The sequence below is a fragment of the Geotrypetes seraphini genome, chromosome 6 (assembly GCF_902459505.1).
Source record: "Geotrypetes seraphini chromosome 6, aGeoSer1.1, whole genome shotgun sequence".
Taxonomy (NCBI): Eukaryota; Metazoa; Chordata; class Amphibia; order Gymnophiona; family Dermophiidae; genus Geotrypetes; species Geotrypetes seraphini.
Genome location: NC_047089.1, coordinates 173585930 through 173608915, shown reverse-complemented (window position 1 = coordinate 173608915; position 22986 = coordinate 173585930). Strand labels below are relative to the sequence as shown.

The window sequence follows — 22986 nt, the reverse complement described above, 5'->3', positions numbered from 1 at the left end:
AGGATTCCCACTGGGAAACAGTGAAATAATTAGTGGAGGCTGCGTTAGTGGTAAAGTTCAGCTTTTCTTTATTTCCCTCAGTTTGCAGCACTGGGGTTCCAGCAGTCCCTCTGTGTTGAGGAGACTTGGACAAAAGCATACTTTCATACAGTCCAGCCTGCTGTCCAGGCAGAAAAGCCAAAAAATAAAACCAAAAACGTTTTCTCCTGATTTTGCTTTTTCTGTTTGAAAGATCTTTGGGAAACTTTGGCACTGTCCCACCTGAAGCCCAATGCCCCCACTGCCCCGGGCTCCCAGGGTGGGGTTAGGGAACTTTATTACCCAACCATTTCAGACTGCTCTTAAGGGTTAAGAATTCTCGGGACTCTAAGTTCCGTGCAAGCTTTCGGGAGAGGTTAATTACAGGTTCTCACCTCCTTCTTCCTCTCAGGCTCTAAGTAATTTATTCATACTAGTTCACAGTTAGACTAAGGGAGAAAGAACGCTATGGTTTCTATCCTTGCCTCTCTGCCTTGCCCTACCTGTTGGCTCTTGGTGATGGGCACAGGGTTACTAGGCAGTTTCCTGGGCTTAGGAATAGGGACAGCCCTTTGCAAGGCAGGGTTTAAAACCGGGTTTAAACTGCTGACAGGCACTTCCCTGTCACAATATGTATTGGATCAGGTTTGGTTTTTGCAGTGGGTGTCCTAGAGCTGATTCTGTGGCAGTCTTTGTCCTTTGTTGTAGTGACAAGCAGGCTGACTAGTTTTCAGCACTGTTTGTAGGCCAGTAGGTTTCAGGTTTGTTTGGGGAACTTACCGAAACAAAATGAAAAAGGGTAGAAAATACATTTGTGTAATTGTTAAAACGGACAGTCAGAAAGGCATATATTTAAAAGCAAAGCAGAGCAAATTATAATGAAAAAGAAAAGCAAGGATGGAAACAAAGGGGAGGAAACAAGGAAATAGATGGTCTAGCACTTTGTGGAAAAGATTAAAGTGAATAAGAAAAGCAAGGAGCAAAGTCCCATTACAGTCCTTAAAAGGACTATTATACTCCAAATGCGTCTTTAAAAAGAAAGGCCTTCAAGCTAGTTTTAAATTTATCAAGTGATGAACTTTATTAGTATGCACGGTGCCAAGGTGTTTTAAAGAGGGAATGGATAACAGGTTTTGATAAGAAGAATGTAATGTGCGATGCAGGTTGTGGGAGATTAATAACCTGTTGATGAAATCAGGTAGACCGGAAGCTATGGTTTTATGTATCAGTAAATCAATGATCTATGGGAAGCCAATGGGAGTTAATCAAAAGTAGTGTGACATGATCAAATTTTTGAGCTTTTAAGGTGAAATGATTTTAATGGCAGTATTCTGAATAATTTGGAGGCAATTGTCTTAAAGAGGGTCAGGATAAATTAACTTTAATTAATACAGGGGCCAGAATTAGTTTTACAGATAGAGCAAGAAAAATATGGAAATTTGTGAGATTCAAATTTCAAGTTTATTTTTAACTTATTGAATAGCTTAATTTAATTTGCTAAGCGATTTACAAATCAAGTTTCAAGTTTCAGGTTTATTATTTTTCTTGATTAATCGCTTAATCAAATTCTATAGTCAAATAAGGACAATACAATACAAAAACAAACTTTAAATAATAACATTGGGTAAAATAAATTTTCCTAAATCCTGCTCATTCCGCAGATAAATGGGAAGATCGTTCCAAGTTTGAGGAGCAGTTACAGAAAAAAAAAAAAAAAATAAAAATAAATAAATTGACGTCTAGTGTTAATAATTTTAAGTGATAAAATGGTTAATAAGTTTTGCTCATTAGACCTCAGGGTTCTGTTTGAATGATAAGGAATTAAATGTTTAAATATGAATGCTGGGGTCTTATGAAGAAGAGATTTAAAAACAAGCAGACAGAGTTTGTACGTTATCCAAAATTAACTGGAAGCCAATGTGCATCTATCAAAAGGGGTGTAACATGGTCATATTTTCTAGACTTAGTGATGAGTTTAATGGATATGTTCTGAATAATTTGAAGTCGCTTAATTTCGTTTAGCGATATCCCCTTAAATAGGGCATTACAATAGTCCAATTTAGAAATCACTAAAGAATGGATAAGAATGTTTATTGATTTAGGACATAGGAATTTTGCAATAGATCGTATCCTACGTAATCTGTAAAATGTAGATTTAATTATAGTGCTAATATGATCATAAAAAAACAAAAGGTGTACACATATGCTTATTTATAGTAAATTACATGAGCCTGACATATTGACATACAAACTAACAGATGCATAAGGAAGAAAGGGCAGAACTACAATTGTATTAATAGAACACAAGGGAAGACGTGAATGGTGAGGGCAATAGGAATAGGGAATAAATAAATTAAAGGCGTCTTTAAAAAGGAAGCTCTTCAGATTGCTTTTAAAATGGTTTAGGTCATTTTCTTCTTCAATAATTTTTTATAATTGTTTCTAATCCTACAAGTTTATATCTTGGTGAGAAAAGTGGCACACTCACCCCTGAGATAGAAGGGAAGTCCAGAAACTAAACAGAAATTTTCCTACAGACCAAAGTGCCAGGTGCCAAGAGCTAATTCAGTGGGAGAACTAATTCAGAATGAATTTACCTACCTATTTTACTTTCAGTGATGGAATTGTTAAGAGTTTTTGATTAATGGATCTTAAAGAACGTGATATACTATGGGGAGTAAATAGTTATTAATGAATTGGGGTTCATTCAAAGACAGTGTTTTAAAAACTAAAAGTAGGATTTTAAAGGTAATGCGATGAGTAACAGGAATCCAAAGTGATTCGATTAGGATTGCAGACAGAGCTTGATAGGTGTGGAAGAGGCTTAATGAGTCTTAGTGCCCATGCAAATATGGATTCCCTACTTATTCAGACTTTCCTTTCTAACCTCCGTTCTCCTTTGCAGATTCTGGTCAAACAAATGATCTCAGAATGGCCCACTAGTTCTCGTGCATAATTTCAGATTGAAAAAAGGAGCAGTGAAGGGTTTGAACCCCCAAGCCTCAGGTTCCTTAGGCTGTAGCGCTAACCACTACGCAACACTCTCCTACGCTTTGAGATCTCTAAGCCTTGGGAAATCCTGCATTATTAGGGCCAGCTACCTACCTGGGGACCGCGCCTGTCCGCTCCCCGCGGAAGAAGGGATCACGGGTTTCGTAGCGGGCGGGCCCCTGTCTCCGATTGAGATGGTAATAATCCATCTAGAAGTACTGGATGTTTTAATTGCGGAGACCCTGGTCACTGGCTTAATCAATGCCCATCTGGCCGGTGCCCAAAGCCGCCCTTCGGACGGACTTTGGTGCAAAGAGGGGAAACCCTGTATACCAGCTGCCCTTGTTATTGTTGACATGTTCTCCCGATAACCTGAAGTTTTTTCCCACTACAAATGAAACTGCTCAGACTATGGTGAACATTTTACTTCGCGAAATCATCCCTAGGTGGGGATGTCCCACACACATCAACAGATAATGGTCCTGCTTTCACTGCCAGAGTATGCAAAGATTTAGCTATCGCATTCCGCATTGAGTGGAAATTTCATCTCCCATATCACCCACAGAGTTTCGGTATTGTCGAACGCATGAACAGAACTATTAAAGATAAAATCTGGAAAGCCACAGCTGGCAGATTTGTGAATGGAAAAAATTCCTTCCTATTGTTTTAGCTGAAATTAGGATGTTGCAAAATTAAAATGTGTTTTTCTTTTCTTTTTCTTAGCAGCGGTTCGGATGTATGCATGCCCATCCCAGTTTTGGCACTAGGATATTTCTGGTGTTTTCCAGGGATCCTCTTTGTCACTGCAGAGATAAAGACGATCCAAAGAGACATTAGCTTTTCTAAATATGAGATGGCTATGATATGCATTTCATCTCTGTTTTGTTTTTCTATAACAATGTGTTTATTTCCAGAGATAAGTTCAGCCCTGAACACTTGACAGATGGAAGAAAAATTAGTGTTTTGTGTTTTGTCTATGCCCTGTGGTCTGTGTTTTGTCTACTTGTTTTGGTTTGAGGGGTACCCCAGGATACATAACATTGGCCATTTCTAGAGCTCTTTCCCCAATTTTTTTTAACTAGCCAAATTGCGGGGGGGGGGGGGAGGAAACCACCCCCCCATTTCAAAAATGTATCCGATAGTAGTTGATGAGCATGGTGCTTAAATCTTACAAGGTTGGACAAATATGCTGTATGCACAAAAATTGACTAATGGGCAAACTCTCAGGTGATATGGGTGAAAACTTGCAAAATGTAGATAAGAATTTGTGCTACAGGTTTCTGAAGCAATGTAGAAATTAATTTATTATCACCACAAATTAGATGTAGTACATCCAAGAAGTCTATGTAGGTCTCATTATATGTAATTGTAAATTGAAAATGACTGTCCAATGTATTTATCAATTCAAAAAAATTTGGCATAATTAATCTTCTATGTCTGCCCATATAAACAAGATATCATCTAAATATCTGTTCTAGAAAATGATGGAATGATAAGATAGGGTCCATAAATATATTTATCTTCAAATTCAGTCACATACAATGTTGCGATTGAAGTGGCTAGAGAAGCTCCCATAGCTACACCTTGTCTTTGTTTATAGAAATTGTTTTGGAAGAATAAGTAATCCCTCTGGATATGTAATTCACCGCTAGATCACCAGGTAAGGTCGGGGATGCAGGAGGGAGGCGGGGATGGCTCAGAGCCGGCCCAAAAAAATTATTCGCAGTTTTCCCTATTCGCGGGCTGGCTCTGCCCCTAACCCCCGTGAATATTGAGGGTCTGCTGCATTTACTTATTTGAGACTTACTATACTGCTGTTAGTTGACAAAGTGGTGTACATTCTAAAATAAATCCATAAAGAACTAAAAAATGAAAAGAAAAGCAACTATTTCATACCAATAATCCAAGGTAGTAAAGCTAAGCAACAGACATATAAAAACAGGAAATAGGCCAGTAGGGAGACAAGTGGGTAATCCAGGCAAGAGGAACCTTATTACAATCTTCCAGAATATGACTGTTGAAATATCTTAATAGCAACAGGAATTTAAAAAATTGGTTAACTTCTAAGCTTTTAGGTCTACTGTATTGAAAATGACTTGTAACCATCTATTGGCAGGTCATTAAGATGGTTCAAAATATCATTGCCAGAATGCCACTACCTTTCTGGCCCGGGCATACTTAGTACCTTTGCCAGTTATTAAAAAAAAAAAAAGAGAAACTCAACACCAACAACAAAAATATTGGCTACTGTGTTGGCCATGAATATCACAGGACTCCTGCTGAAAACAAACATGGGATTTTTGTATACTGTATTCTTGTTATTCCTGATCAAGCTACCCAATTCCCTATCATTTCCTCTCAGAAGCATGTCTTCTAAAGTGATTGCCGGGGAGTTAAATTGTTTTGTAAAATAGGTTTCCTTAAATAAAATCCCCCTGTCAGGAAAAATAATCGAGTACCTGATTGTAAAATCACTTAGATAACCTTGATAGGCGGTGTATAAAAACCTAATAAACTTGAATCTTGAATAAACTTAAATATCTTGTTAATGTTGGACCCCCCTTAAAGCAGATATGGGAGTCATTTGATTTAAAACACATATGTACTTTGGTCTAGAATCCCTAGACTAATGGACTAGTCAAGAAATTTAACTAAATTCTAAACCTTTGCTAAGGAAGGGCTTAAAGGAGTGTGACGATTGAGACCAGCTCCTTTGTTTTGTCTTGTATGCATGCATGGAAAACAATCGGGCCTTCTTAAGGGATCTTCTCATTTGAATTGATGTATGGATGTCTGCCTAGGGGAATTTTGTATGTTTTGAAGGAATGATGGGTAAAAAAGAAGAATGACTTTAAAAACATAGTGCCCTATCTGAAGAGGTTAAAAGATAGATTAAAAAGAGTCTTTTAGGCAATCTGCCTAAAAGTCAAGAAAAGCACAAATTCTGTTATAAGAACACTAAGGGCTCCTTTTACTAAGGTGTGCTAGCGTTTTTAGCGCACACACAAGATTAAAGTGTGCTATAGCATGCACTAGGTGAAAAATTACCGCCTGCTTAAAAGGAGGCGGTAGCGGCTTGCGCGCGCGGCATTTTTGTGTGCACTAAAACTGCTAGCGTACCTTTGTAAAAGGAGCCCTAAATGTGTGTGTGTGGGGGGCGGGGTGGGAGGGCTTTCAGGAAGAGAACAAGGTGGTAGTTTGAACCCACTGGGAAGGACTGGGATGAGGGAAGAAAGAGAAAGGGACACTTAAGGGACTCCCCAGGGAAAGCAGCCAGGAGGAAGGGAAGAGAGAGAGGGAGAGATGTTGGCCTAGAGTGGGGGGGGGACAGGAAGGAAGAAAGAGAAATGATGGCCTTGGGCAAGTGAACAGGAGGAAAAGAATAGAAATGGACGTTGATTATGGGGAGAGGAGGGAAGATAAAGATGAACAGATGCTGGCCCTGGGAAGAGGGGTGGGCTGTGTGTGAGGAAGACCAGGGTGAGGAGAGAAGCTGGACAGGAAGGTCAATGTTGAAGTTGGGGAGGAGGGATACAAACACATAGGGGCAATGCTGCACACAGGAGTGGGATAGAAACACAGAAGGGTGATAACGGAAGGAGGAATATGGCACAGAGGGAAGATGCTCAACATGGCAAGAAGATAGGGGCAGGGATACAGAGGGAGATGCTGTACAGAGCTGATAGAGATGCAGAGGAAGATAAATGATGGACAAAGAGAAAAAATGTCAAATAGACAAGAAGTTGAGAAGACAAAGGAAAACGGGAACCAGAGACTGGAACCAGATAACAAAGATAAAAAGGAATTTTATTTCTATTGATTGATTACATTGTCAGTTTTTGGAATGTGCATCTGTCAGAATTGGTGTCCGACATGGCTGTGTCCCATGAGAAAAACCTCACTCATAGGCCTTCAATCTAAAGCATGGTGGTGGTATATGAGGGGGTGCTGAAATGTTCTCAGCCCAACCAAGAAGGGAATAATGTGGGGCCCTGAAACTTACAAGTTATTCTACATATTCACATTACATTATTCTACATTACATTACATTACATTACATACATTACATTACATACATTACATTATTCTACATATTCTAGGCACATATTGTGAAGTTTCTATAACCCTTCCCAAAAATACTCTGTTTTCTCATTACAAATACTGCTCTGCTGAAAACTAAGTATTGTGGCAATAGGAAAGCTGGCAAATTGAGCAGTAGTATAATAATGGGTGATTTCAGTTACCAAAAATAAACAGGAGCGATCACAATAACTCACTACTAATCCAAAATCATATCCCATTATACATTAGAACCCCTCCCATAAGCTCCACCCATAGCCCCACCCATTTCCCTGGTCCCTCTTCCCATCTTCTGTACCCTTTTAGTGCTTCTCTCTCTCTCTCTTTCTCTCTCTTTCTCTTTCTTTTTCTTTCTCACTTCTTCCAGAACTCCTCCCCATGGATGCTTCTCTGTTGCTCTCCTTCCAACCCCCTCTCCTGTGGATTTCTTTCTTTCTTTCTCCTTCCCCCCCCCTTGGGTGCCACTCTCTTTCCTCCAATCTCCTCTCCTGCTGTTTGTCTTTCCCCTTCCATCCAGCACTACCCTACTTCATGCTCTTTTCTCCAGCACTTTCTCCTTTCCATAATGCTTCTCCAGCCCTCCTTCCTCCCTCAGTGCTGTTTCTCCCTCTCTTCCTTTTTCCATGCTGTTTCTCCAATCCTCCTTCACTCCCTCCATGCTGTTTCTCCAGCCCCCTCCCTCCTTCTTCCATGCTGTTTCTCCAGCCCCCTCACTCTCCCTTCTTGTTGTTTCTCCAGCTCCTTCCCTCCCTTCTTGCATCTTCTCCAGCCTCCCTCCATTCTAGTCCTCCTCTCCCCTCCTCTGATACTTCTTCAGGTCACAACCTCTCTAGCTCCCAAATCTCCCACCTATCTCTTCCATGGGCCTGGCTACTGTAATTTAATCTTTGGTCAGCTGACAGCGACAATGATTTAAGCCTGCTGCTTCCGGCCTGCCCTGGAAAAGCTGCCTCTCTGCAGATCTCACCTACTCAGGAACAGGCAGGAACAGGAAGTTGCTGTAGAGAGGCTGCTTCAGGGCAGGCCGGCGGTAGGCTTACCTCATTGTCACTGATGGCTGCCTGAGGATTCAATTACAGCAGGGAGAAGGTAGGGGGATGAGTTGGGAAATCCAGCTAAACTTGGGCAGACCCTAAATTTAAAGTAAACTAATTCTTACACTCTAAATAATTCCTTATAATAATAATTCCTGATTAGCAGCAACTATTACAGATTATCACCAAGAGTAGCTTCACTTCTCCTTATCCCGAACCACAATAGGATTCATTTATCTAACCCCAGCTGATAAGATAATAGAATTCTGTATTCTCACCATCCAATTAGGCCTTGACACAATATCGGGTGAAAGGGAAGACGTCTTCTACTCAGCACTGAAGATAAGAATTATTTTGGTACCAGAACAAGAGTTCGTCAGCCACCAGAGAAGCTGTAACTTAGGTTGGCAGCAAAGTTCCTTAAGTGATATGAAAACCAGGTCTGGATAAAAGTCCTGTTCCTTCACTCCCTGGAAGAGAGCTAATCACAAGAGGTAACTTTTCAGGTCTTAATTATTATAAAAGAAGTGCATGGAGAACACCTATGATAAGATGTGAGTTCACCCACATCCTAACACAGACTAAATTATAATTAGCACCTTTTCACTTGAATCTCGTCAGATGACCTCTCCGGACCAATCCAGAAACAGAACTTAGATGAATAGCCTTTCTGTATAGAGTCTCGTACAATCTGGGAGACAGAGGCGCCTACGTTAGATAAGAAACATAGGAGCAATTCCTCCCCCAAGATTCACACAGGCTAAGCATGAAGGCATAGATGGATGTCCTTGACTAGAATACAATTCTGGTACATACCCAGAATGCATCAGGCAGAAACAGCAAAGATGTGTTCTTCTTTCTCTTCTTGCTAGGTTCAGGTTGGAATGATTTCTTGCAAATAATGGTTCAGGCTTGATATCAGAGAGGCCTAACCTTCAGGTGTGAATAAGGAAACACCCTACACTCCCCCATTTTTAAAAAAAATTGTCCAGGCACCCGGACAGTCCTCGAAAAAGAAGACATCTCTTGGTTTTCCTGGAGATCTGGTAACCTTAGGGCAAACATTTGTGTGTGGGGTGGGGTGGGGGAGGTTAAACTGACAGCCAGATGAGCTCTCAACCATAGGCTTTCTAACCTTTTTTTGCAAAATATACCTAAAATACTCCTATTCAGATGTAATGCAAATCATGATTTTAAGTCTCATTTGCATGTCAGAATTTGAGAAGTAGAGCTGCTCTGACTGTGGTGTTTTGTGTTAGATTTATAGTGCCATAGATTTCTTTGCAAGACTGCGTATTAAAGTTGCTTGGTTGAGCCTGACAATGATACAGTAGGCTGGATTTTGTAAGCACTCTGTCTTCATTACATAATGTACACAAGCTAATGTACAGTAGTCAGTCACAGTAGCTGCCAGTACTGTATGCTTGAGATGGAAAAATACATACAAGATTCCATTTAGGATATCAATTTACCTGTACGTCACTGTCAAGGCCTTGCATCAGCGATTGTGAAATGGGGAAAATATGAAACCAGTGCAGCTGTTGAGTCTAAAGAGTGGAGGAGGAGCATATTCCTCTCCTGTGTCTATGATGGTATGTATTGGAAGGGAGAAGTTGTGTAACCTATGGTTGTTTAGTGGTAAGTCCTGTGGATCCATGTTGAGAGATCCCCTTTCTTGTTGGAAAGGTCTAGAGTTTGAACTGGGCAATCAAAACAATTTAGAGAGAATCTTCTTGGCCTCTCCTAAGGCAGCAGTGTTCTAGTAAGTTTGTGTGCAAGAAAAGATCAAGGATTTTGGCTGCAGAGAGTAAAAACTGGCTGCCCAACACAGCGGCCAGTCTCCTGAGGATCATGAGGCACTAAAAGGAGAGACTGGGCTCCTTTTACAAAGCCGCGCTAACGGTTTAATGCGTAATAGCGCACGCTAAACCACCGGTCGTGCTAGCTGCTACCGCCTCCTCTTGAGCAGGCGGTAGTTTTTCGGCCAGCGCGGGGGTTAGCGCGTGATGAAGAGTCACACGCATTAAACCCACTAACGTGGCTTTGTAATAGGAGCTCTTTGTCTTGGAAGACAGCCCATATTTCTACAGATGGCCAGTATGAGTACAATAAAATTTTCAAAACTGTATTTTGAAGTTGAGAGAGCCATAATCTTCCCATGAAATGAAATAGGATCTGGGGCAGATTATGGCTCATTAAGAGATACTGCGGAGATCTAAAGGCGAAAAAACAGTGTGACAAGGCAGTGGCTGCTGCCAGAAGGATGCTGGGCTGTATAAAGAGAGGCATAGTCAGTAGAAGGAAGAAGGTGTTGAGGCCCCACTTGGAGTATTGTGTTCAGTTTTGGAGACCGTATCTGGTGAAGGACATAAGAAGACTTGAGGCAGTCCAGAGGAGGGCGACGAAAATGATAGGAGGCTTGCACCAGAAGACGTATGAGGAGAGACTGGAAGCCCTGAATATGTATACCCTAGAGGAAAGGAGGGACAGGGGAGATATGATTCAGACGTTCAAATACTTGAAGGGTATTAACATAGAACAAAATCTTTTCCAGAGAAAGGAAAATGGTAAAATCAGAGGACATAATTTGAGGTTGAGGGGTGGTAGATTCAAAGGCAATGTTAGGAAGTTCTACTTTACGGAGAGGGTGGTGGATGCCTGGAATGCGCTACCGAGAGAGATGGTGGAGAGTAAACTGTGACTGAGTTCAAAGAAGCGTGGAATGAACACAGAGGATCTAGAATCAGAAAATAATATTAAATATTGTACTGGGCAGCCTTGCACGGTCTGTGTCTGTATATGGCCGTTTGGTGGAGGATGGGCTGGGGAGGGCTTCAATGGCTGGGAGGGTGCAGATGGGCTGGAGTAAGTCTTAACAGAGATTTCGGCAGTAGGAACCCAAGCACAGTACTGGGTAGAGCTTTGGATTCTTGCCCAGAAATAGCTAAGAAAAAAAATTTAAATTGAATCAGGTTGGGCAGACTGGATGGACCATTCGGGTCTTTATCTGCTGTCATCTACTATGTTACTATGTTACTATGTCACTGATGCTGGTTTTTTGGCTGCCCTGATGACAACATCACTGAAGGCTCAAAATGTGTTGAGACACAGTCATAACACTATATAACATGATTTTTGTTCCTGGACAGTAAGTGTAATTTCCTAAATGATCATGCCTGAAAAGTATAGAAAATGCCTGTTATTTCCATAAAATTTTGCTGCTGTGACCAGGATAGTCAGATTTTTAAAATTTATCTATTTAAAGCAGTGGTGTTAAAGTCTCCCCTTGAGGGCCGCAATCCAGTTGGGTTTTCAGGATTTCCCCAATGAATATGCCTGAGATCTATTGGCATACAATGAAAGCAGTGCATGCAAATAGATCTCATGCATATTTATTGGGGATTGCGGCCCTCAAGGAGGGACTTTGACACCCCTGATTTAAAGTGTGAAAACGCCAAATTTTCATCTTTTCATTCTTAAAAAGTCAGAAAAAGCAACATAAGGATCATAATTATATTGAAGCTATTCAAAGATGACCACAAAAGATTTAGAAGTGAGTAGTTTTTCTAGATTTGCAATTATATTGTAAGTCACATTCACAAATCAGCCCCCAGATATCATCTCCCATCATGTTCTCATTATATTGTCTTTGGTAGTAATGTTTGAAGTCCAGTATGTCCTGGTGGAAGCGCTCACCTTATTCCTCTGATTATGCTCCCATGTTCTCCTTAAATGTCTGAAGATGAGCATCACGGACATGGACTTTGATAGACATCCTAAAGCCCATTTTACTGCAATTCATCAGATTCTCAACAAAAACTCCACATAGTTTTTAGCCTTGTGATTGCCTATGAACCCCCGAACCACAGCAACAAAGCTGTTCCAAGCCACTTTCTCTTTCCTAATTAGCTTCTTGGGAAATTCCTTGCACTCCAGGAACTTCTTTATCTGTGGTCTGACGAAGATGCCAGTTTTGGCTTTTGCCTCAGACAGGTACTTGAAGGCTGCTGACTCCTTAGATAGAGATCTGACAGATTGTGTCATTAGGCCCAATTAGATGTGCAGTGGTAACATCAGCACCAGTGGTTCCCATTTGACATTGTTTCTCCCCACAGAGAACTTGGTTCACAGTGGCTAGTCCTGCCTTTAATAATAATAATAATAATAATAACAATATATATATCGCAGGACCATGAAGTTCTATGCGGTTTACAAAGATTAAAGATGTTCCTGATTGAGTGGAATAAACAAAGTTCAGACTTAGTAATTAACAGTTCTAGAAATCATTTGTTGAGGACTAAGATTGTATGAGTTAGTAATGCACCTTTCTGTCCCTGCTGTCCCAAAGGCAGAGATAGCAGGGAAACATAGTAAAACCGCCTTTGAGAATGCCACCATTTTGAAGTCTCTGAACACCTTCCAACTGTACTCGACATACTACAAGGTGCCTAGTAAGGTCTTCATGCTGTTGTAATCCTCTTTGAGGTGCACTGAGTGATCTAGTGAAAGAGATGGGTACTTGTCCCCATTATGGAGCAGCATGGCTTGGATACTCCTGGATGAGCTGTCAATGAGGAGATACCACTCTTTTGGGTTACAGGTGATTCCAATTGCCACAGGGTAGTCACATTATGGCAGAAGCAGAGCCCATACACGATCGGTTTGCTTAGTGAATCTAGCCCTAAGTGCAGTTGTGCTCATAACTGCGAATTAGTATCCTTTAGCTTCAACACCAAATCTGGCTAAAAATTGGTTGTTAGCACCAATTAGCGACTAATCTGTCAAATTGTATGTGTAGATATTCTATAGCCTATGCGAACAATTTTGTGCACTATGGAGTAAATTCTATATACGTTGCCCAAAAAAATCAGTCCAAAAAGTTGGTGCTTGACACTATTCTATAAACCATCTCCGGAGTTTAGCATAGTTTAAAGAATCGCATGTAAGGCCCATCTCCATCTAAGTGACTAACCTTTAGGCGCAGGCATTCATGCCATTGAAAACCAAGTCTAAATGCCTGCACCAAAGTTGTGCGTGGATTGGGTGTATTTTTAGTAACATCCATGACCCACCCACACTCTTCCCCTGGCCACACCCCTTTTGAGGTCCACTCACTAGAATTTACAAACACTGCTTTATAGAATATGCTTAGAAAGTTAGGTGCATAAATTCTCAGTACCAAGTAGTACTAACTTAAACTACCAATCAGTACTAACTTAAACTATTCCTTCACTTTATTCCTGTGTTGATTTTCTACACCACAAATATATTTACTGTATTTTTTTTCATTGAATTATAGTTGCAGAACTCATGACCATTTCTCAAGATTCCTTAGATCCCTCATCATTTTGTACTCCATCTGGAGTGTCCATTCTGATTCATATCTTAGTATCATAAGTACCCATTTACCTATACACCACCTTCAGTGTCATCTTTGCTGGCCTCCAAACACAAGTACAGTCAAACCTTGGTTTGCGAGTAATGCGGTTTGTGAGTGTTTTGCAAGATGAGCAAAACACTCGAGCAAATCATGCCTCGCAAACCGAGCATTGACTCAATTTGCGAGTCTCCCCCCCCCCCCCCCGTGCGAACCGGCATCACCCCCCGCTCGCTAACGCACCCCCCTCCCCTGCTCGCTAACTGGCATCTCCTGGCCAAACATAAACCCTTACCCCGATCTGGCACCAGCACGCAGCACTAACCCACAGGACGTGCCGGTGCCCGAAGATTCTGCCTCTTGCCTGGGCTGGGCCTTGATCATCTGCGCATGCTCAAGGCCTTCTGGCTTCTGCTGTCAAGAGAGCCAGAAGGCCTTGAGCATGCGCAAATGCTCAAGGCCCAGCCCAGGCAAGAGGCAGGATCTTCGGGCACTGGCACGTCCTGTGGGTTGGTGCTGCATGCCGGTGCCCGAAGGCTTGTGTTTGGGCGGGCAGAGGGATGCCGGTTTACGTGGGGGGAAGGGCATTAGTGAGTGGGGGGTGGTGCTGGTTCTCGGGGGGGGGGGGATGGAAGCGCGCCAGTGGCCTCGGTGGTAGAGGGTGAGGTGGAGCGTGGCCGGGGGGTGAGGTGGAGCAGCGCCGGTGGCCTCGGGGGTGGTGGGGTGGGGGGGAGAGGGAACGAATCAAGCGAGTTTCCCTTATTTCCTATGGGGAAACTCGCTTTAATATACGAGCATTTTGGTTTACGAGCATGCTTCTGGAACAAATTATGCTCGTAAACCAAGGTTCCACTGTGCTATGTTTCTCTGAAAAAAGACCTACCCCGAAAATCATGCGAGGCCTACCCTTACCCCAAAGGTAAGCCCTAGTCCCCGGAAGCCCAAATGTTCCTGGATTCGCCGGCAGCAGCGTTTCCCCCCTTGCCCCTGCCACACAGTCGATCCTCCAACCCCGAGACCTACAAAGAGTAGCGTCGGCAGCACTTCAAATAGGCTGCTTCGCAGCCTTCTCCCTCCGGGGCATTCCCTCTGCCGCATCACTGATGATGTCATTAGTAACGTGGCGCATGGAAGGCCCTGGCGGGAGAAGGCTGCGAAGCAACCAGTTTAGAGTGCTGCTGATGCTGCTCTTTGGAGGGGAGGTATGTAGGTCTCACGGTCAGCAGGTTTGGATGGGAGGGAGAAATGGAAGGATGCAAGGGTCAGCGGGGGTTTGGTTGCGTGGCAGGGGGCTACTCAAGTGTTCTGTTGCACGAGGGATGGGATGGGAGGGAGGGATGGAAAGATGCTGCAGAGGGAAGGCACAAGGGGATGGGTGAGAAGGGAGGAAAGATGTTGCACATGTGGGGTAGAGAAAGGAAAGAGGAAGAATTGGGGTGAAGGTGAGGAAGGGAGAGATGACCTACCCCAAAAATAAGCCCTAGAGCAATTTTTTGTCCCCAAATTAATAAAAGACACTGTCTTATTTGGGGGGAAACATGGTATTTGGTTAGTATTTTTGCTTTATAATGTTGCTCTCCACATTTGCTTTTTTTTTTTCTGTCTTATGTTCCCAACTCTGTACTTCCTTCTTTCACTAGCATATCTGAAATGTCTTGTCACCCTGCTTGACTGCCTCAGCTATTTTTAACTCTGTTTGCACATCTGTGGTCCTGGCTGTGTTCCCTGCTTCCCATTAACTTTTCAAGATATTGTCTTGTTCTTTCTCCTAATTTTACTCAGTTGTTTTTTTTTTTTTTTTTTAAGTAAAGTCTTTTGAAAATAATACTGGTCTCTTTTTTATTTTACTCTATTGGGACAAAGACTGCATGTGCTTTCTACCTGTGGGCTCTGTACCAAAAGTATGCACATACTTCTGCTTTGAACTTGCTATGAGTACACAGTGTGCTTGGTTGCTTGCATCTCATTTTCTGCAGGCAGAATGAAAAATAAGAGGGGACTGAAAATTTATGTATGTATACTTCCAAATTTGCAATGATAATACATTCTTTGGAAAATAACTTTTTGCCTGCTCTGAGGAAAGGTATAAGCAACAGCCATTTGTATCTGGGGCCCAGTGGCATAATAAGGGAGTGTGGGGGAGGGAGGCTGTTCAGACTGCCATCCCTCCTCCCCCACCCCGTACTTCTCTATTATCTTTGCTAGTGCGTGCAACTTCTGCCTGTTGCTCGTACCAGCCTGGTTCCCCTCTGAGTCACTTCCGGGTCACGGAGCCAGGAAGTGACATCAGAGGGAAGTCCAACGCTGGTGTGAGGAGCATGCTGCCGAAGCCACTCATGCTGGTGATTTAGAGGTATGTGTGAGTAGGGAGGAAGAGCACAAGTGCGGATTGGGGGTTGGTAAGGAGTGGAGGTGCAGGGGTTACAGGGGGGTTACCACTTCCCTTACTACGCCATTGCTGGGTCCTGCATGAATCCACCTAATGTTGGGCACCTATATTGGCATGTCTAACTTAATTATTAATGGGCTTAATTGGCACAGATAATTGGCAATTAACTCAATTGAAATTAATTGGACTTAATTGAAAGGTATACAGCTCATAAAGTGCAATTCGGTAAAAAGTATGTTCGTAGTCCAAAGCGTGTAGTTAAAAGTGGGTGTGATTAGGGGTGGATCATGGGCATGTTTTGAGTTAGGCGCCATTGTGTGCACAAATTAGGCACGAGTATTTAGGACAAGTAAACCCTGGCACAAATAGGGTGTGCCTAAATGTTGGGATGCTTAGTGATGTGTAGGTGATGCTAGGTACGATTCTACGAGGGCCATTTGCATGGCCACCCCCGTCATAATCAGAAGAAGTCTATATTTATGTGTATCAATTGGACTCTTAGGGCCTGTTTTACAAAGCCATGCTAGCGACTGCTGCGCGGCAACAGCCCCGAAGCCCTTTAAATCTCTATGGGCTTCGGGGCCGTTACCGCGCCGCAGCCGCTAGCACAGCTTTATAAAACAGGCCCTAAGAGTCCAATTGATACACATAAATATAGACTTCTTCTGATTATGACGGGGGTGGCCATGCAAATGATAACCAGAAACTGGAAGAACTGGGATAATTTAAATTTTTATTTTGGGTGGGAAACACTTTGGGCTCCTTTTACTAAGCTGCGATAGCGTTTTTAGCGCACGCAGGATTTTAGTACGTGCTAAATCCACACTACGCGGCCAGAACTAACGTCAGCTCAATGCTGGCATTAAGGTCTAGCACGCGGGGCAATTCAGGTATCGCTATCGCAACTTAGTAAAAGAATGAATGCAGAGCAAATGGGAACTAATAAAAGGTTTAAAGAAATATGGGGTCCATTAGAGGAATTTGTTAAACAAAAGACTGACTAATTGATTAAACCCCTAATTCCTAGATGATTTTTACACACATCCAGAGAGGGGGGGGCGAAGGGTACTTTGTTTTAATATTTGTTCGACTATAAGTGCTGTTTTATGTTTTATCTGAAAGTATATTGTTTGCACTTTGTATCAGTTTTGAAAATTAATGAAGATTTACCCCCCAAAAATAAATAATAATAATATAAAAAATAAAATCTTCCCATTGTGATGGCTCAAAGAGCACATAATTCTTTCCTGCTAAAGTAACCAAACATCTACATGGGAACTTCAAATAAAAAGTTCCACCCAATGCCACAAGTCAAGATTTCAAGGATAAAAGGCCTTCCGTCTCAGCTGTGCGGCACGAGTTACTTCTGGAAAGAGTTGAATCATTTGGCCCAAAAAAGGAAGAATCTTTATGTTGGAAATATGATTTCATAACAATGCTCTTAACCTCATCTGCTACGAATGTCACCAACAATGATGCTCGCTAAGAGATGATATCCTTCGAATCTTCTAAAAATGCAGTTAGACTAGGCCTATCAGGGGCACTTAAAATATCAGTGGCCCCTTCTGTTGTAGCAAACTGTAACACATTAGTAGGAAGATAAAATATCTTCGATAAAGCAATGTCTTTAGATTTGGAGGTTTCAAGATTTCAGATAAATATTTTCTAAGCAAAATCTCAGGTGATAAAATGTGTGTAATAGGAAAATTTAGAAATCTGAGATTTTTAGGTCTGAGAGCATTTTCCATTGATTCAAGTTTCCTGTGATTTACTAAACTGTCTTTTAATAGCAGTCACATCAGTAGAGCTCAAAGTTTTTTTTTTAATCCAAGTGTTTATAGATACTATAGATTTTTCCAACTGAGAAATCTTCACCTCTATTTCTTCCAATTTATCTGCAGTAACCTTGATGAAAGAACTCAACTGTTCGACTGTTCCGCTCCAGATAGATACGTTTCTGATAACTACGGTTCATAAATCTCATAAAAAGATATGAGTCTAACTGTTTAGCTGCAATTTTAGTATTTGGAAAAGAAATGAGCTGAGGCAATGGCAGTACTGCAGACCCAGACTGTGAGGACTGCAAGTTGAGTTTGGATCCTTTCACCAGGGATTCTAAGTTACTCCCATTCTCTAAAGCTATATTGAACCAGGACTGGGTAACCACGGTCTGAGGCAGAATGGATCTACCCCCTGGATTCGGGGAAGGGCTGGGCTCTGGGGAAGACAATGGGGAATTTGATACAATCTCTGCTAATGCCATCACATGTTTATCCATGGGGGTCTAATACTTTGGATGAGGAGATTGGAATATTACATAGCATAGCTTTCCACTTACCCTTAGTCAAATTTTAAAAAAAGCAGACCTCAAGGGAGAGTTCATAAAAGTCGATCCTCAAGGTTTAAAGAAATGCCCCTTAGGTCATGCTCCAATGACCATGCACCATTCACAGTATTTGTTCTTGAACTCAACTTCAGTGATGTCACTCAGCTGTTCTATTCTGGAGTAAGCTCCAGTCATGTACTTTCTCCCTCAGAGCCCTCTCACTGCTATCACATAGTACTCTCCTCTCTCCCAGTCTTCAGCCTTTTTCATTGAAAGGGCCACAGTGTGAATACGAGAAAGCTCTGAAGGCCACCAAAAGATTTCACACTTACACATTTATTTTTATAATTTATATTCCACATATCCTACAATTCTATGCGGATTACAAATTATTCAGATACTCAAGCATTTTCCCCATAACTGTCCCTGTGAGCTCCCACTCCATCTAATGTACCTGGGGCAATGAGAATTAAATGATTTGCCCAGGGTCACAAGGAGCAGTGTGAGATTTGAACCCACAACCTCAGGGTGCCAAGGCTATAGCTCTAACCACTGCATCACACACTCCCACATATCCTACATACTAAATTCCCCTATCATACTACTAAATTGTAAACCACTTGACCTGCTTATTCAGACAGGGTATTAAGCATAAAAAATTAATACTAATATTAATTCTACAATACTTCAAGGATATATTTTAAAAACTTTCTTTATTTTGGATTATCAACAGTAGAAAATTTCATAAATGAGACACCCAAATAATGCACTTAAGATTGCTTGCAGTTACTGTATCAAGTAGTCAAGATTGAATTGAGCAGATTTACAGGATTTAAAGAGCATTTCAGCCAACTGTTCGAGGGCCGCAATGGAGGACTTGACTGCATGTGGGGTCATGCGATACAGACCACTGTCCTAGACAGGCACTCTCTGAAAGGAGAACATAATTGATATTTTAATTGTGAAGAGTGTGCTCTGGAGAGACATGTAAATTCTCTTAGGAGATGTAGAGTATTTCATACAGAGCCGATGTAGGCATCTAACTTAATGAATAGGCTTTATTAGCGCCAATAATTGGCAGTTAACCCCTTGTGATTGTCGTTGACTGAAAGTTAGGCACACAGCTTGGCAGACTCATAGCACAAAGTGGTATGCGTCTAGTCCAGGGGAAGGCAATTCCGGTTCGCGAGAGCCAGAGCCAGGTCAGGTTTTCAGGATATCCACAATGAATATGTATGAGATGGATTTGCATGCACTGCCTCCTTGAGATGAAAATCTATCTCATGCATATTTATTGTGGATATCCTGAAAACCTGACCTGGCTCCGGTTCTCAAGGCCCAGAATTGCCTACCCCTGGTCTAGTCCAAAGCACCTGCCTAAAAGTGGGCATGTTCAGGGATGTATCATGGGCATATTTTCCGGCTGTGCACCTGTTTTTGATAAGCATCGTTTTGTTCACAACTTAGGCACATGCATTTAAGCCAAGAAAGCCATAAATAGGATGTGCCTAAAAGTTAGTACGCATAGTGACGCCTAATGCCACCTAGGTGGCACTAAGCGTGATTCTATACAGAGCGCCTAGTGCCACACTAATCTGCAATGATTTTTTTAGGAAACATAGTTTATTCATTTGTATCCCACTTTATACAAAGTAGAGAGTTACACGGGGACAGAAATCCCACCCATCCCTGCCCGTCCCCGCCAGGATCCTCTCCGTCCTCACCCATCCCCGCCAGGATCCTCTCCGTCCCCACCCGTCCCCGTCAGGATCCTCTCCGTCCCCACCCATCCCCACAAGGAATTACCTCATCCCCGCCCGTCCCCATAGAAAACAGCAATTACTTCTGACAGGATCATCAATTCCACAGTTTCTTTTGTGTTTGCGCTGCTGTTTTCCTTGTGGAATCTCTTTGGTGGAACCCTTTTTTTGTAATTAACTTATAAACCCCCTCTTTTACTAAGGCTGACGTGTCCATTATATTATATGGACGAACCCTGCTTCCAAAGCCTTCTATTCCCGTGGGAGTCCCATTGGCTAGAGGGGGGGGTCCCCGTGGGAGTCCTGTGGGTTAGGGGGGATTTCTGCAGGACCCCCGCGGGACATAAACATAGAAACATAGAAGATGATGGCAGAAAAGGGCTACAGCCCATCAAGTCTGCCCACTCTGCTTACCCACCCCCTGTCTATGCCCTAATGACCCAATTTCCTTATCTTGACCCTCGTAGGGATCCCACATGGGTATCCCATTTATTCTTAAAGTCTGGCACGCTGTCTGCCTCGATCACCTGCACTGGAAGCTTGTTCCAATGATCAACCACTCTCTCTGTGAAGAAATACTTTCTGGTGTCGCCATGAAATTTTCCGCCCCTGAGTTTGAGCGGGTGCCCTCTTGTGGCCGAGGGTCCCTTGAGAAAGAAAATATCATCTTCCACTTCGACACGTCCCGTGAGGTACTTAAATGTTTCGATCATGTCTCCCCTCTTCCTACGTTCCTCAAGAGTGTAGAGCTGCAATTTGTTCAGTCTCTCTTCGTACGAGAGACCCTTGAGCCCCGAGATCATCCTGGTGGCCGTCCGTTGAACCGATTCAATTCTGCGCACATCTTTACTGTAATGTGGCCTCCAGAATTGCACACAGTACTCCAGATGAGGTCTCACCATGGCCCTGTACAACGGCATTATGACTTCAGGCTTTCGGCTGACGAAACTTCTATTGATACAACCCAATATCTGCCTTGCCTTAGATGAAGCCTTCTCCACTTGATTGGCAGTTTTCATGTCTGCACTGATGATTACTCCTAAATCTTGTTCTGCTGAAGTCCTAGTTAAAGTTTCTCCGCGGGATTCCCGCGATCCATGTTCCCGTGCAGACCTCTAATACAAAGCAGATCACAACAAATACATACACAATAAAACAACAATACATACACAATAATATAATAGCAGATAAGAGCAACGCTTGGTGTCCAGCGCTCAAGTAAACAACAGGAGAGTCGGGTCAGATTTCAGGTTTTCAGGTTTATTTAAAACTTGTTTGTATCGCTTATAATACTTCTAAGTGATGTACAGTTAAATATTTGGGGTACAATATTACAAATTAATAACATATATCAGACCACAAAATGGACCAACATGATACAATGGGAACAGGGATTGAAATACAATAATTATAGGATAGAACAAGCAAGGCCCCATATTTCATCCTGCAGAATAAGTACCTTTTTAATAATCATTTGAAATTACTCAAATTTTTCTACTGGCATATGGACAGCGGAATTGCAGTCCATTCTTGAGGACCTGTACAGGAAAACATGCTTGCTTTGGTTACTTTTAGCTTTAGCTGTTTCACTGGTGGAATTATATAGATCAACACGATCAACAAAATGCAACTTTAGAAGCGGAACGTATGGCAGAATACTATCCACCAAGTATCTTGGTGCCATTTGATTCACACAGCAATAGTTTGTAACATATCCTGTACTCCAGTTTAAGCCAATACAATTTTATGTAGCATTCTGACACATGTTCACGCTTCCCCACTTTAAAAAGTGTCCTAATAATTGAATTTTGTGCAACCTGCAAAGCACACATAGCCATCGCAGATATGCCCAAAAAGACCAGATTAAAATAATCAAGGCTTGATAAAACCACTATCTGCAAAATAGTCTTAAAATGACTCCCTGACAAATATGGTCTGAGATTGTTTAAACCAGTGGTTCCCAACCCAGTCCTGGAGGACCACCAGGCCAATCGGGTTTTCAGGCTAGCCCTAATGAATACGCATGAGAGAGATTTACAGATAATGGAAGTGACAGGCATGCAAATCTGCTCCATGCGTATTCATTAGGGCTAGCCTGAAAACCCGATTGGCCTGGTGGTCCTCCAGGACTGGGTTGGGAACCACTGGTTTAATAGGCATAACTTTAAAAATATCTTTCTGACCATCGCTTGAACATACCCCCTAAAAGTCAACCGAGAATCCACTTAATCTCAGTTGAAATCTTTATGGGTGTTCCTTAAAGGTCAATAGAGTCAGGAACATCATTCCCCAAACTCCTCATAAAACACATCACCTTTGTCTTCTGGACATTCAATTTTAACCTATTAAAGTCCAAGTTTCCAAGTTTATTACAATTTTGATAAAACGCCAATCTTGGCTTCTAAGCGTTTTACATTAAATCAGGGAAACAATCCAGAGTCAAATTAAAGCAATACAAACAAACCATTCAGTAAGACAAACCGTACAAACATAACGCACAATAAAACAGGAGGAAAGCGGGACGAGCTACAATATTTAAAAGAAAAGTAAAAGTCCATCCATTCTTTTACCCCAGTCAATACCATCTGTAGCCATTCAGGTGCTCACCCAAAATCGCCTTGGATAGGAAAGAAAAGCATACCGTATATCAAATCAGGCTCTAAATGCTTAAACAAATAAGGAATGCATTTACTGTTTCTCAATCTGTGACATCTACTTTGTGATAGTATCATTGGAGTATCTTTTTATTGATATATAGATTTTTCACTGGCTTGGTCAAGAACCTATGTTCATAATCATTGGGGGCATGCATAATGCTATTTCACTATGTCATACCTGCCTTCTGGGTCAAATTGACACATTTTAAAGGAACTCGTTTATGTACTAACATAGCTACACCAGCCTGCTTAATATTTTAGCATAGAGTAACTATTATTTATTTATTTGGTTCGTTATATATCTCGTCCTCCCCAACCAGTTCAGAATGAGCTTTCCTTTAAAATTGCGGCCTT

At 42.0% G+C, this 22986-nt stretch overlaps 1 protein-coding gene across 3 annotated transcripts in view; it reads left to right on the top strand.

The window, feature by feature from the left end:
* The window catches only part of TBL1X (transducin beta like 1 X-linked), a 499699-nt gene that overhangs the window by 131851 nt on the left and 344862 nt on the right, over positions 1 to 22986 (top strand). The window lies entirely within an intron of this gene.